Genomic DNA, 17,236 nt, shown 5'->3' with positions numbered 1-17,236 from the left:
TATGCTGTTATGATCGGTGTGCAAAACTGTACATTCAAAACATGTCATCAAAATCTCAAAGCTGTATCTTAATAAACAAGGCAGTAGGTTAGTAGATCAAGGTCACAGTCAAGTGACCCCTAATAACTTGGGGGTCATCAGGTAATTATAATTAAATTATATAGGAAATATGATCAGATATTAATTAAGTATTGTTCCTATATAACTCATACACAAGTGACCCCGGGGCGGTGCCTCTTTTCATCCCAGGGGCATTATTTGAACAATCTTGTTAGACAACTATTAGGTAATGCTACATTCCAAATATCAAAGGCTTAAGCCTTGAGCTTTTAGACATGAAGATCTTGTTTTCCAATGTAAGTCTATGTAAAACTTGGGACCCCCTTGGTGGGGCCTCTTTTCACCTCAAGGGCATAATTTGAAAAAAATGGTAAAGGACTACTAGGCAATGCAACATACCAAATATCAAAAGCCTAGGCCTTGGAGTTTCAGAAAAAAAGATTTTTGAAAGTTTTTTTATGTATCTATGTAAATTTGGAACCCCCGGGACGAGGACTCTTTTCACCCCAGAAACATAATTTGAACAAACTTAGTAGAGGATCACAAGGCAATGCTACATACCAAATATCAAAGGCCTATATCTTGTGGTTTCAGACAAGAAGATTTAAAAAAGATAATTCCTATATAAGTCTATGTAAAACTTGGGACCCTCGGGGTAGGCCTCTTTTCACCCCAGGGTTTTAATTTGAACAATTTCGGTAGAGGACCATAAGGCAAAGCTAAATACCAAATATCAAAGGCCTAGGTCTTGTGGTGTCAGACAAGAAGATTTTTATTTTATTTTTTTCTTTATAAGTTTTTATAACATTGGGTCCCCCGGGGCGGGGCCTCTTTTCACCCCAGGGCAATTATTTGAACAATCATGATAGAGGACCACCAGGGAATGCTACATACCAAATATTCAAGGCCTATGTTTTGTTGTTTAAGACAAGATTTTTAAAGCTTTTTCCTAAACAAGTCTATTCAAAACTTGAGGCCCCAGTAGCGGGACCAATTTTCACCCCACAGGCATAATGCGAACCACCTTTGTAGAGGACCACTAGATAATGTCACATACTAAATATCAAAGCCCTTTGCCTTCTGGTTTTGACAAGAAGATTTTGGGGTGGAAAGAAGTCCTGTCCCGGGGGTCTCGACTTTTACATAGACTTATATAGGAAAAAAAAAAACTTTAAAAATCTTCTTTTCTGAAACAGCAAGGCCTATGCTTTTCACATTTGGTATGTTGCATTGCTTTGTGGTCCTCTACCAAAATTGTTAAAATTATGCCCATGCAGGGAAGAGAGGCCCTGTCCCGGTGGTCTTAAATTTTTACATGGATTTATATAGGAAAAAACTTCTTGCCTTAAACTACAAGGCCAAGGCTTTTTATATTTGGTATTTTGTCTTTCCTAGTGTTCCTCTACCTTTTTTTTAAAATTATGTCCCTTGGGTGAAAAAAGGCCCTGCTCTGGGGGTCGCAAGTTTAACATAGACTTATATAGGGAAAAAAATCTTCTTGTCTCAAAGTTCAAGGCCTAGGCCTCTGATATTTGGTATGTAGTCTCACCTATTGGATCTTTAATAAGATTGTTCAAATTATTTCCTTAGGATGACAAGAGGCCACGCCCTGGAGGTTCATTTGTTATCATTTGTTTGAGTTATATAGGACAAAATACTTCAAAAATTATCAGATCATATTTCCTGGACTGTTTACTCATAATTACCTGATGACCCCAAGCAATAAATGGGTCACTTGAGGGTGATCTGAATCGAGAAATATACTATCAGGAACCAAAAGGAACTGTCAAGGTATTGAATTTTTATTCCGTTTTTAAATAAAATATAAATTACTACATAAGTCTTCTACATGTATGTAGTTCGTAATACGTCATTTACAGCACGAGAGTCATCTTACACCCCGGGGTGTAAGATGGATTTTTCCAGCACCGGTAAAAATACCGGAAATCCCTGTCTGGTATGCAAGAACAAAGCACAAAGGTGTCGTGCGACTTTTGCACGCCCCTCTCCCATTGAAATAACATCCCGAAATCATACATTTTAATTTGGATAAATAAAATCATGAAACCAAAATTGTTTGATAATTTTTTGTTGGAAAATATAAAATCGTGAAACAAACAGAAAATAAAATCGAAGTATCAACACGGTGTAGATCTAGTTGCATACTTAATTTGAAATAAGTTCATTTTGCTAAATAACAAATGGCGAGTTACATATTTTCTTTAATATATATGTTACAGATATTTATACCTTTAAAGGATGATATAGTATTTCAGTTTTATTTGTTATTAATTGTACACGTAAAGAACATTGTTCGAAATATAAGTCGCACAGATCGACAGATTATGCTAAATAAAAGAAAAGCAAGACCCGATGACCCTTAAGCGAGCACCTGTGTACAAGGCTTCAAGTATTTTATTTTATTTATGTCTCATTCATTTACACAAGTAAATATTTACATACAACATAAAACAAATGTAAATGACCGTTCTAATTAGAACTACAAGAGACAATATACTTATTCAAATTTAACACACAAAATAAAACTTACAAATTCGAATTAAGAATTAAAAATCAAGTGTTTTTAGCTCACCTAGTGCTCAGGATGAGGTATTGTGATCGCTCACCGTCCTGCGACCGTCCGTCCGTCCGTCCGTTGTACCGTCCGTACGTCCGTCCGTCGTCCGTCCACACTTTCCTTTAAACAACATCTCCTCCTAAACCAAAAGCCAATTTTGATGAAACTTCACAGGGATGTTTCTTTGATGGTTTTCTTTAAAAATTGTTCAAAGAATTGAATTTAATCGGAACTCTGGTTGCCATGGCAACCGAAAGGAAAACTTTAAAAGTCTTCTTCTCAAAAACCAGAAGCCCTAGAGCTTAGACATTTGGTGTGAAGCATTGCTTAGTGGACCTCTACCAAGTTTGCTCAAATCATGACCCCGGGGTCAAAATTGACCCCGCCCCAGAGGTCACTTGATTTTACATAGGAAAATCTTTTAAAAATCGTCTTTTCAAAAACCAGAAGCCCTAGAGCTTAGATATTTGACATGTAGCATTGCCTAGTGGACCCCTACTAAAATTGTTCAAATCGTGATCCCGGGGTCAAAGCTGACCCCGCCCCAGGGGTCACTTGATTTTACATAGGAAAATCTTCAAAAATTTTCTAAAAATAAACCAGAAGGCCTAGAGCTTAGATATTTCAAATGTAGCATTGCCTAGTGGACCTTTACAAAATTTGTTTAAATCATGACCTTCGGATCACAACTGACCCGCCCTAGTGGTCATTTGATTTTACATAGAAAAATCTTCAATTTTTTGAAAAAAATAAACCAGAAGTCCTAGATCTTAGATATTTTGCCTAGTAGACCTCTACAAAATTTGTTCAAATCATGACCCCCGGGGTCAAAATTGACCCCGCCCCAGGGGTCACTTGATTTTACATAGGAAAATCTTCAAAAATTAAAAAAAAAAATAAATAAACCAGAAGGCCTTTATCTTAGATATTTGACATGTAGCATTGCCTAGTAGACTTCTACAAAATTTTTTCAAATCATGACCCCCGGGGTCAAAATGACCCCGCCTCATGGGGTTACTTGATTGTACATAGAAAAATCTTCAAAATTTTCTAAAAATAAACCAGAAGGCCTAGAGCTTAGATATTTGACATGTAGCATTACCTGGTGGATCTCTACAAAATTTGTTCAACTCTTGACACCCTAGCGTCAAATTGACCCCGCCCCAGGGGTTACTTGGTTATACAAAGGGAAATCTTCATAAATTTGCTAAAAATAAACCAGAAGGCCTAAATCTTAGATATTTTATATGTAACATTGCCTAGTAGACTTCTACAAACTTTGTTCAAATCATGACCCCCGAGGTAAAATTGGCCATGCCCCAGGGATTACTTGATTGTACATCGAAAAATCTTCCAAAAAATTTCTAAAAATCATCAGTTTGACATTTGAAACATGTAGCTCATATTACTCAGGTGAGCGATCCAGGGTCATCATGACCCTCTTATTATATAATGTAATGGTACAAACACAATTAGGTTTCTTCTGTGTTAGCCAATGTTTTAAACACCTGATGTCACACACATATTTGAACCCATATATTATGAGGCAATAATACAAACAATTACGGTATACATAAAACTCCAATATCACAAGCCAAATATCAAGGCTCTAGCTATTAATGATTCAGAAAAGAAGATTTTTAAAGTTTCTTATACTATACGCCGATCGTTAGTACATTTCACACGCAGGGGCTTGGCCATTTTTGAGATTGCCAGGTCAATAATTTGGATAGATATGGTTGAGAGCCTAATTATATCACATGCCAAATATAAAAGCTCTAGAGAAGATTTTTGATGTTTGATAGCTTAAAAAACTATTTTAACCAAAAACCCATATGTTCAATAAACCCGAACCATTTGAACAGCTTTAGCAGAGAGCTACCTAGAGATCATTTGTGTAAAGTTTCATTAAAATCCATCAGCGGTTATGGAGGAAATGCCTTTATGAAAAGTGACCACGCCTTCTGGTGGCTATATTTTCTGACGAATCGGAATAATTAGAATAATATTTGTAGAATGTCACAAAAGGTAAATTTTCTACTAGCTACATATAGTGAAAAGTGCCCACGCCCCCTGGCGGCCATGTTTCTTGTTGAATTGAAACGATTTGAACAATCTTGGTAGAGGGTCACACAAAGACCACTTGTGTAAAATCATTTTAAATTCGGACTAGCAGATTGTCACAAAAAGATATATTTTTAATTTCCACTATGTACTTATTGGGAAAAGTGAACACGCCCTTTGGTAGCCATGTTTCTTGGGTGAAATTATTTAAAATTCGAACTAGCAACATCACCAAGAAGATTTTTAAAATTTCCACTATGTACGTATAGGGAAACGTGAACACGCTCTCTGGCAGCCATGTTTCTTGTTTAACCTGAATAATTTGAACAATCTTCATAGAGGGTGACATAAGGACCATTTGTGCGAAATTATTTCGAAATCAGACAATCGATTTAGGAGGAGGTATCATTTGAGATTTTTTTCTTCTATATTTAGCTGGTGGTCATATGTGCCACCAAGCGAAACCGCTTTAATAATTTTGGTACAGGACCATCCAAGGAACATCCAAGCCAAGTTTCATTTAAATCCATTCAGTGATTTTGGAGAAAATGTCGTTTAAAGTTTTTAAACACAATTGTTGACGACGGACGACTTGACGGACGCACGCACGCACACATGCGCGCATGACGGACGATGGACACAGTGAGATCATAACAGCTCACTATGAACACTTTGTGTCCAGGTGAGCTAATAAAACATCTTCTGTCGCAACATTTGATATTTTGCTAAATTATCTGATAGGAAATTAAGTTTATTTTGAACACGAGAGATATCATTTTATTCGAAATTTAAGATAACAATTTTGTTTGATCGCTTCTACTTTTTTTCGATAAAATTAAAGAAATACTCCGAAAATGTGCACGTACAAAAACGCATATTTTAAATTAACACAACTTTGAGTCATTTAACGCCAATACTATCATTTACATGGAACATGTGAATAAGTTACTTAATGGGATTAATCAAATTATAGGTTCTCAAAAGAAGCCCCCAGCATGCTATGCAAGTGTACATGTAAATCAGATTGAGATATGTGCAAAGAAATTTACCTGAGCTATGCTTGCGTAGTCCACTATTCATTTGAACCTCAGAATTCCAAAATTCCAAAAATCCCAATGCATTGCTGATTTGTTTACTGTATTCACTTATTCCAAAAAAACTTAGAAATGTCCTCGTGTTAACGCAGTATATAAGAAAATATGTAATTTAAACACTAGAATTTATACCATATAAGTTAGATATTACGTTTTCCTTGACTTCAAATATATGTAAAACTATGTAAATTTAGTTTGTACCACCAGAACAGCTTAACATGGATTAAAGAGTGTGTCTTCTTTACAGTCAGCGCTTTATTTGTGCGCATGTTCTTTTCAAATATATACGGTATGGCGTAATGATTTTTGGTTGCGGGTTTATCCTACTACCAAAGTTAAATGTATTTCTGACAATCATGTAGCATCTTTATTTGATTCCAAATCACATCCAAAGGAATTTGTTCATGTGCTACACAAAGTAGTCCCATTCATGAACAATGCGGATGAATTATCAATGATCAAGCAGTTCTTATTCATCCTCTATCCATTCACACTGGTCGTGTAGATTATGTAAGATCTGTCAATGATTAGGTATTCCAGCCCATGGTTACATCACTGACCTCCAGCTGTTCATGTAAGGTCAGGCAGAGTTAACAAATGTATCTTAGATATTAGGCCCATTAGTATTTGTTTCTTATACATGTATATTTATAGATTGGCATTTAAAATGAAAATAACTGTAGCAAAACCCGCAACTATCAGACATCTCAAGGCTTTGATTATATATATAAACACACTCAGGGACTTAGTAACATAACTCTATCTCATTTAAAGAAAGTAGTACCATAGAAAGCATCGAAAACAATGAAATAGTACCTATTTACCTTCAATCTGATTAAAACTACGCAAATAGGAATATTACACAACGGTATTTTACAATAATACATTTACGAAGCTTAAATGAGCCGTGCCATGGGAAAACCAACATAGTGGTTTTGCGACCAGCATGGATCCAGACCAGCCTGCGCATCCGCGCAGTCTGGTCAGGATCCATGCTGTTCGCTAACGGTTTCTCTAATTGCAATAGACTTTGAAAGCGAACAGCATGGATCCTGACCAGACTGCGTGGATGCGCAGGCTGGTCTGGATCCATGCTGGTCGCAAACCCACTATGTTGGTTTTCTCATGGCACGGCTCAAATGCCTAAACTTATTCCCCACCATAAGTGATATAAAAGAAAACGTGTACATAAACAGGAACAGATTTACAGCTGTAAAACCTATGTAAATGAACTGTATCTTGAAATTACTTCTAAAAGACGTGGAAAATGACCAGAAATATAGTTGAATTTCACAGGTGTAAGCATGAAGTTCTCAAAAATACAGCTGTAAAAATTACAGCCGAAAGTTACAGCTGTAAAATGAACATGTCTCAAATTTACAGCTGTGACTTTTTTGGAGGGAAACATGAATACAGTCGGCCATCATTTATTAATTTTGGTGGGGTATAACTGAAGTTCGATAACACACAACATCTTCTAAAATGTTGGAATTTTAACCGTTACGGAGTAATGGCAACTGTTTCGTTATGTAATATACTTGTAAAATGACATGTATAAGTGACAGTCATTAACTCTTTAAAGTACTATAATTGAATAAAAGAAACAGTCACAGATTTGTCATATATTATGTTTTTTACGACAACGAAAGTTTTATAAACAACAGCTGACGCATAGTTAGTTTCTACTTTGTATCTACTCTTGAATTTTGCAAATTATGCTATACTGTAAACATATTTCATATTGTTTTCACTTATTTCCATTTTAATAGCAATTGCTACCCTTTCTACAGAATTACACTTCACAGTCTTTCGTCCCTTGGAATAATGTCCTCTTTTTCAACACCTATACTATTTCTACAGCTGTAACTTTGAGGCAATGTAACAGCTGTATTTTTTTTTTTATTTTACAGCTGTGAGATTTTTACAGCTGTATCTCATTTACAAAATTCGATCTGTTTTACAGTTGTTTAACATCTGCAAATTAAAATCTACAACTGTAAAATCAATGTTGTTATATCAAATCTACAGGCATAAATTTGAAATCATCATGAACAAAAATACAGGTATTTTACAGCTGTAAAATTTCATGCAGATCCAAAGATAATTCGTCAATTTTGACAGGATTGTTGATATGACTAGCGGAGAATCTATGAACATTCAGTGCTAGTATGTCATATTTCCCTACTAGTGTTTTAACGTTGTATTGATCATCGACGCACACATATAAGATATTTCCCATATGAGAGCCAAGTCAATACATGGCATTGGGATAAGTCAGTCAGGTAGTCTGTAATCTTAAAACAGCGGTAGCTTTGCAATTTTGAAATGTCCCTGCCAGTTTCTTTATTGATTTTAATGTTGAAAATAAAACAGTGCACACACTGTTTTTATTTCTATACAAATATATAATGAATGTAGATTTTATGCATTGAAATAGACCTAACTCCATGATTAGTAATTCGACTGTGTTACAAGCTTGATAATATTGCAAACTTTAATAAAAAAAAGTACAGCTTTCAAAACCACAAAAGCCTCGAAAAGCTACAAACATCCGTGTGCATAATTTTGTCTTTTCATTATCAAGGTCTTTTTGACACCCGTTTTACAGTTCCGCTGACATAGTTAAGCGCGATAACCTAATAAGGAGGTAGTTTGCTTGACGTGTGTGTCACAAAATAGACTGTTTACCATGAAATCTGATGTTGTCGTTCAAGGTAAATAAACAATCATGTAACCAATGTCGATGTAAAGATACCGTGGATTTTACACTAACCTTTCAATGGCCTATGCGACGAACATATATCGTTGAAATATAATTGGGGAAGTAAACATATTTGTTTAGTATCTTAAAGTATAAATATGTCTGTACAGAGAACGTATTTTAAAAAAGGAATAGGCGTCGTGAATATTCATTTTCTCCATGAAAATATAGTTTAGTTGTATACTTAAACAAAGAAATAGTTCCTTAAATCAAATATTACAATATACAGAAAAAAAGCTCATTTTCAGACATTAGTCGGTTACATTGCAGCGAGATATTCGTTACAAAGACATGACACCGCGGATCAAACGCCATATTTTCCGGTTGCCTCTTAAGGTATTAGGCCCATAATACAGTATCTCCTCTTTGAAGAGTATTCAGTTTCTGTCATCAACCTACTTTGACTGCGATTTTCATGGGTGCGTAGGTTCAAGCCCCATTGGGACCAACATTTTTTTCCTTATTTTCTTTTTTTCTAGTAAGTTTTTACTTCTTTCAAGACTTGTTATTGATTTATTGTACAAAAATGGAAAATATTCATTTGATAAGCAATTTCTTGCTGTTCAAAGTGAATTTACCTCCGAAATAAAAGGGGTAGAGTTAGACGTCTTTAAAAATACTGAGTTACGTGCGGTAAAAGTTCTCTATTTTGCCTTCGTTCTTTAGATTACATATCGTGGAAGAAATTTAGGTAAGTTTTAATTCTGCCTACAGTTAGCTTTGAATGAAGTGAGCAAAATTGAAAACAGAACCGCAGGATTTGACCTTAATTTTTCAATGTCGGAGATAGAATTCTGTCTCATTAAATCCGTTTACTTGAAGCACCCTAGAAAATATGTTACTGGCACTTATATTTTTTAGTTTTATAATTGTTTACCAATACTTTGATGATTGTTTCATAAAAAATAATTGTATAATGAAATCTCTGCAAACATTTTGGATACAGGCCGCCACCTTGAAATATGTCTCTACTTCAGCTTCAGGAAATACCATAAATTACACAAAATTTAATATAATAAACGGCACGGTAAAAGTTTTTAATTTAATTGCAACAAAGTGCGAAGCACGGTCTACTGTAAGAATATAACAAGCAAAATTGCCATTTTTTAAACATTACTATTAGGGGCCTAATACCTTAACAATATAAATAATATATGGCAAGAAGTCAAAACAGTATGTTTAAATAATGCCGATAATGGTGTCACGTGTAACGAAGCCTCTAGACAGTAAAGCTTAGAGATAACAAAAGTGACAAAAAACGTAGTATAGCAAAATCCTACCGGACCTAATTTTCAAAACAACATCATATCAGAGCGGACGCAGCGGTCCAGTGGTAACACTGTCTGACTACGAAACCAGGGGTCGTGAGTTCGAGTCCCCGCTTCTCCAACTAAAAATTGCTAACATTGGGATAAAAGTTCCATGTATGGGTGCTTTACACTTGGCAGGCTAAAGTACCAGATAAGCTTTTGGTAACACACACACTGTCATATGGTTTCATAGAATGAGCGGTTTCATCAATTGTGTTCAGTGTGGTTTGTTCGTTTGGCCTCTGACTTCAGTAGAGCGGACTCATCTAGACATGTTTGAGTGAATTAAGTCTATGCAGGGCCGCGAAATTCTTTTTGTTTGTTGAAGATCTTTTGATCTGTTTATATATATATATATATATATATATATATATATATATATATATATATATATATATATATATATATATATATATATATATATATATATATATATATAATTTTTTTATTGTTTTTTTTATATTTATTTTTTGACTGGTACAACCATAGTTTACAACAGAGCAGACCAGTGAACCAACTTTAGAGAGGTTAGTGTCTGAATCAAGTGAAAATTCGGCGATCGAGGTTTCTGCCAGTATGCTTACCAGCAACAAAAGTGAAGATCTGCCAAACGTTCATGAAATATATCTATTTTGTATCACAAGCCCTTATACATTCTTTTTTTACTTTTAGTAAGACATTTTAGCCACATATATTTTCGTATTTTAGACGTAAAACGTAAAAAGTATTTAATATTTAAACGGACATTTAATATAATAAGAGTTCCTTTTGAGATGTGTAATACATGAAGCATAGGCAAGCGAACTTTTACGAAAACATGGTGGTTAAAATACTTTGGTTTGACGAAACCTTCCATGAAAATATCATTAATGCGTAAATATGTTTGTAGGAAACGATTGGCAAGGACATTTTAATGTTATATTGATCAGCTAATTCGCACAATTATAAAACCTGAAAGGAACTATTATGCCCCTTTTCAACTTAGAAAATTTGGTTAAAATTTGCATGTAGGCATGCTTATCAGAAACTGCTTGGTCAAATGTATCAATCTTCACACATGTTTTCAGCAACATAAGCTGACCTAATATAACAAGTAGGTTGACACTACTGTGAAATCATTTAATTTCGTGGGCATGAAATTTCGTGGTTTTGGTCAAAGTGGGAATTTCGTGGGGATATGAATTCGTGGATTACAACTTTTGAACATAAAGTGAATAGGATTTTTACTTGTTCGTTGGGATTAAATTTCGTGGATTGACTCAACCACGAAATCCACGAAAATTAGTCCCCCACGAAAATTAATGATTTCACAGTAGTTGATTAAAGCTCAACTGAGCACAAAGTCCGCCTGTCGTCCGTCCACACTTTCCTTTAACAGCATTTCCTCCTCAAGAACCTGGCCAATTTTGATCAAACTTCACAGAAATGTTCCTTGGGTGTTCTTATTTGAAATATGTCAAAAGAATGAACTTCCACACAGAACTCTGGTTGCTATGGCACTACTTTTCCAATCGCAGCCAAAATGTTTGCCTTCAGTCCTCTTTCTCAGACTCTAAAGAGCTTAAAGCTCAGTGTAAGGTCCTCTCCTTTTTTCTAATATATATGTTAACGACATCGCTGGCTCATTTATAAGTACAACACGATTTCATCTTCCGATATACACGAAATTGATCTTTCCCTAACTTCTGACCTTAGAAAAATATCAGAATAGTCAAAGCAATGGCTCGTTACATTTAATCCTATAAAAACAGAAGTTATGCTCTTTTCCCTCGCTCGTAGACAATGTCCTAATCTTTCGCTCGTAGACTTTTGTTTGAAAATACTCAGTTAAAATTTGTCGTACATCACAACATCTTGGCGTAATTCTCACAATATGGACATTGGCACGAACATATATCTAATATTGTAAAGTCAGTATAACAAAGTCTCGAATCTATGAGAACGTTGAAATTTAAACTTAGAAGGCACACCTTAAATAAAATCCCTAACAAGACCCTAAATGTTTTTATGGCCTTGAAAAAATTTTTTTCAACTTTTTGACAGAAAATTACCAAACTGCACTTTTTATGCTTTAAACATGGTCAGTGGTGTTAAAAATTAACTCTAAAGGCATAACCGCCGTATTTGTATTCATTTTTTTACACAAAAATAATTTCCGAAAAGTCTCCCTTAATAAAAAGAAATAAATTCCGACCTACCTACCCTAGTATTTTGAGCATGTTACGGGAAACAAAGATTTTTAGGCCTTACATGCATATCAAATATAAATCATTGGCTAAACTTTTATTTTGAACTTGTAATAAATATTTATACTATGCTAAGCTATACATGCATTGTTTTCTTTTTTTAACGTATTGAATCATACTGTTACTTGTATGTTAACATAAACAATAGATGGATTTACACTTTGCGCGATCCTTAGAAATGATAGTTAAATCTCGCGCATGCAAACTCCGCGTAGGGCAAAAAGACATGATCACATTTGAATTATACCAGAGTTCACTATATTCCATCAAAATGAGTCTGTGTTATGACAATTTTCCACTGCAAGACAAAAGAAAATATATATAAATTTTTGCACATCCATAACTACCTTGTTCAAAATGAGATACTTTAACTAATGTGCCGATACCTGATAATTATGAATTCATAATGAACAGGTAATAAACTTTTTTTCAGTAGTATTATCTTATTTTAAACCTATTGCATAGCACTGATGTCGCAAAAGCAAAATGACTTGCCGTAAGCATGCTAAAGGTTGTGTGACGAAGCAATGTCATGCAACAACCTGACACCACGGAGACCAGCTGCTGGTCAACGGTTTGCGAAATATTTCTTTAATTTATGAAGGGTCTTGCCTTTGTAAAACTTGACATTTACAAATTTACCCTTTCATACGGCAATTTGAATAGCAGGATCTTGATTTGTAAAGAAAATTACATACATAACCTTGTTGTCGCTCGTGGTGCGTTTCGCTATGCAAGGTCTTTGGCTTCCTTTGGTTGCCCATATTTTGGTCTGTTTCTTTCGCTTGGGCTCATAAAAGTGAACCGCCAGTGATGATATTTACGAAAGACTGATTGTTGTATTTATGGAACTGTTTCAACAATTGTTTGGCGATTCTTAGCCCAGCAAGTTTTTGCCCTTTTGTAAGATGAGGTATCCATCTGGCACTTATCCTTCTCATTTTTAAATCACGTCTGAGTATTGCATGAGCAGCCCCTACTGGAATACCAACGCATTTAGCTATTTGTCTATTTGTAAATCTTGCATCAGTAGCAATCAAATCCTTTACTATTTCAACTATTTTTGGCTAAGTCGCAGTTTTCGGACGGCGTACACGAGGCACATCTTTTACTGACTCTACACCACTTTTAAATTTCTTACACTACCGTGTGACAAATGAAAAGGAAAGTCCACTGTACCCATAAACACGACATATTTCATTAGATATGTCTTTCGCCTGTATACCAAGAGCACAGCGGTTCTTGATAAAGGACTGTATTTGGTCAGTGAAAGGAGACCTTTTCCCAACCATTTTTAGCTTTAGTGTACATGCATACAGACACTAAATAGAAAAATGGCGCGAAAAAAATGTAAGTCGCATATTGGCGGATACAAATAGCCCTCAGCATTTTCGCTCTGTAGAGCTATTTTCCTTATTTTTGCTAAAATCACATGACAGATCTATGCTTGACATGTAGGTAGCATTTTCATAATGAAATAACAACATGACAAAATTTTTCGTGGAAACTTAGATCATACACCACCAGTATAATTTGGGGTCTCATTGTTTAGCTGATTTTGCAGTTTGTGTGCTTGACTGAAATTATTTTTCTTGCATCAAACATGACCCCCACTTTTCTTTTGATATTTAGTTAGCACTAACAATATTCTTCAAGAAAATGTAAGTTACAGACATGTAAAATGGGTCCTGATGCGTGCTGCGGTCATTGGAAATAGGTCTATTTAATACAGGATTAACTATTTAGTGTGTTATAACCTACACGAATAGATAGTGTTAATCGAGCTTTTGTCAAAGCTAGTTTGAACAGATTTAAACTTGTATCAATGGAGAGCTTACACAGCCCTCTATGCGATACATGTACATATTTTGTGCAAATCGTAGTTAAAAGCGAGATATTGGCCTAGTTGCATTCGTATTTGAACACCCCTCGTACAATATTATCGACACAAATTAGTATGGAGGTTTGTTCACTTTTCCGCTATTGGTTACAATAATATTTATTCCATTGATGAAAATATATGAGCCGTGCCATGAGAAAACCAACATAGTGGGTTTGCGACCAGCATGGATCCAGACCAGCCTGCGCATCCGCGCAGTCTGGTCAGGATCAATGCTGTTCGCTAACAGTTTCTCCAATTCCAATAGACTTTAAAAGCGAACAGCATGGAGCCAGACCAGACTGCGCGGATGCGCAGGCTGGTCTGGATCCATGATGGTTGCAAACCCACTATGTTGGTTTTCTCATGGCACGGCTCATATGATCACGAGAACTGCAAACTACAAAAAGAAAGAAAAAGCACTGTCAGTAAGACCAGCTTTCATCTGTAAAATTGCTTGGATGTTAGCAGTATATGATTAAGAAAGAAGAAAGTTATAAATAGTGTGTCGTCCATATGTGTTGCCACTGGCTCTTCCTGGGCAGTGCCCGATGTATTCCTTTATCCGTTCGTTTTGTCTTCGATATAACATGGCCAACGGTTTGTGTACTTGTTCGTGTGTGCGTTTTCCCGGTGCCAAATTTGAATTGTACACACATGTGTATATCACCCAGTTACGTCCCTGGTGATAACCTAGGGGCTTATTTAAGTACAGGCAAAAAGAAGATGTACTTCAAGTCGCAGGTGTAGAATACGTACGCAAAGAGGAAGACACCTTAGCCGCTTATTTTCGTTTCTTGAATGTAAAACGTAAAAGATATTTGAGCCGTGCCATGAGAAAACCAACATAGTGGGTGTGCGACCAGCATGGATCCAGACCAGCCTGCGCATCCGCGCAGTCTGGTCAGGATCCATGCTGTTCGCTAACAGTTTCTTCTATTCCAATAGGCTTTAAAAGCGAACAGCATGGAGCCTGACCAGACTGGGCGGATGCGCAGGCTGGTCTGGATCCTTGCTGGTCGCATACCCACTATGTTGGTTTTCTCACGGCACGGCTCATTTATCGTTTAAACTGATTTGTGTTTAAATAATTTTGAGGTGTTAAATAGCCGATTTACGAAAACAGAATATATTTAGGGGAATTTATTTGGTTTGCTATTTCATGAAAATAACACCGATACGTCATAACCATAGGGCTTCTTTACGTACAGAGAGGAAGTCTCTTTTTCCAATGTTTTGTTGTGAATGCATCTTATTCAAATAACGTGACGAGTCACATATCATCATCAAAGGACCCTTTTATTTAATTTTAGTAAATGCGAAATATTATAATAGATGCCTTACATCATATAGAAAGTTTTACAAAAAGAAAACTTAGATTAAATTGAGATAAGTTTTGTATTAATGACTCGATTAATTTATAATGTAACTGAAGGATAAAATTGAATTTAGGTTATAATGTATGTACATTTAGCTCAGCAAAGGGAGACAACAGTATAACCATGGACTAGTGCAGTAAATCTTGAAGTGTTGTTAAAATATAATTCTGTCTAAAATAACAAACTTTTTTACACCTCAATCTAATTATAGCCACACAAACTAGGAAAAGGAAAAAAAATGTTTACTTTCTAAGTGATATACGAAATAAATTTTGACAGTTACAATTATTTAAAATTGTTGAACAGAATTTAGAAAAATCTCTTTAAATTGTTTTGTTGTGTAAGAAATTAAATCTTCAATTTTGCCATTTGTAACGCTTAATCATCTCCCATTTTGCCATTTGTGACACTTAATTATCTCCCATTTTGCCATTTGTGACATTTAATTATCTCCCATTCACAGTCTGAGTGTACTACTTTTATGCATGATAGCTAGCGTTCTAGCCTTTCAAATGATACTGTTGGAAAAAAATCAAAAATACCAACGTCTTGCATGACAGATGATGTTCTCGCAAATGATAAACATCTTCTAGTTACCCTTAACAAGATAAATTGTAAATAAATGCAAATTTGAATTTGAAAATAAGAACACGGTTAAGTCATGCTTGCAAAAATGTTACTCAATATTAAATCATGTTAAGGGTTGCAGTATACCTTGTAAGCAGGATATAGGTTTAAGAAATGATTTATAGCAAAACAGTGTTTTAACACTATTAATACACGATGGGCGGTTACGATGAGCATAATAATTTAATGTTACGAGGGCGTAGCCCGAGTGAATTATTTCCTACGACGAATAACCACCAGAGTGTATAAATAGAAATAAAACACGGCTTTACTTTCTGATACTTTTTTCGGCGTGCCGTATTAAGCACGATTTTATGACTCGTACGACCTTATGCCGCCTGAATAATGTACCAGTCGGATTGCTTGGTAAGGTATTCTCGGTATTTTCAGCCATAATGAGAGATTTTGTAATAGTGGTGCTGATTGCAGGAAAGGCTGAAAATACTTCACACTGAGTCATGTGTGACACTGAGTAAAATGACAACGCGTTCGTCATCTATAACCTCTATAAGTACAGCACCACCGGGTTTTATGCGTACCACTTGAACAGTTATTTTTAAGTTAAATTATTTCTGTTTTGTTAAGTTTCCTTTCCTTAAGTTTTGTTTTTACAAAAAGGTTATTTGTTTTATACAGTCATTAACTCTTACCCTGCATTACGGCAACAATTTCTAACCGGTGCAAATCACTACTAACCTGCAACAACATGTCCGATACTGTTACATTTTAGACTCTAAATTTTAAATTAATCTTTCTGTTCAAAACGGTACTGTACATATTCTGAACAATAGAAAAAATTGATAATAAGCTGAAATAGGATACGGGTTCATGTTGCTTCCAACAATTCCATAAATAAAGTATAGAACGTATTTCAATATTGTTTGCTTACTGCTAGTATCTTTTAAGCACCAAAGGCTCAAAGTGAGCTTTTGTGATTGCCTGGTGTCCGTCGTGTGTCCCTCCACAATTTGTAAACACCGTCTTCTTCAGAACTGCTGTCCTCATTTATACAAAACTTCACAGAGACCCCTTTCTACATTGCCAAAAGATTTAAAATACAAATTTCTGCTTATATAAAACTTGTGCTTCAGTTGTTGTTTGATTTTTTTTTTTTTTGTTAATCTTGTATAAATTATGTTGTTTTGTTTCCTCCAGCTGAAAGAGAGACAAATTTCAAAGCGATAGCCATTGCGCAAAACGATCGAAGTCATTTTACCTCATATTTTTCGAAATGAAAC

The 17,236-nt window shown here is 35.3% G+C and overlaps 1 protein-coding gene across 1 annotated transcript in view; it reads right to left on the bottom strand.

The window, feature by feature from the left end:
- The window catches only part of LOC123527580 (uncharacterized), a 60,298-nt gene extending 53,986 nt beyond the window's left edge, over positions 1-6,312 (bottom strand). The window contains exon 1 of the mRNA XM_045307147.2: positions 5,752-6,312. The gene's annotated coding sequence lies outside the window, so the exon portion shown is untranslated. The remainder of the gene's footprint in view (positions 1-5,751) is intronic.
- Positions 6,313-17,236: the final 10,924 nt, after the last annotated feature.

The sequence above is a fragment of the Mercenaria mercenaria genome, chromosome 14 (genome assembly GCF_021730395.1).
Source record: "Mercenaria mercenaria strain notata chromosome 14, MADL_Memer_1, whole genome shotgun sequence".
Taxonomy (NCBI): domain Eukaryota; kingdom Metazoa; phylum Mollusca; class Bivalvia; order Venerida; family Veneridae; genus Mercenaria; species Mercenaria mercenaria.
This window is presented reverse-complemented; position numbering and strand designations above follow the sequence as displayed.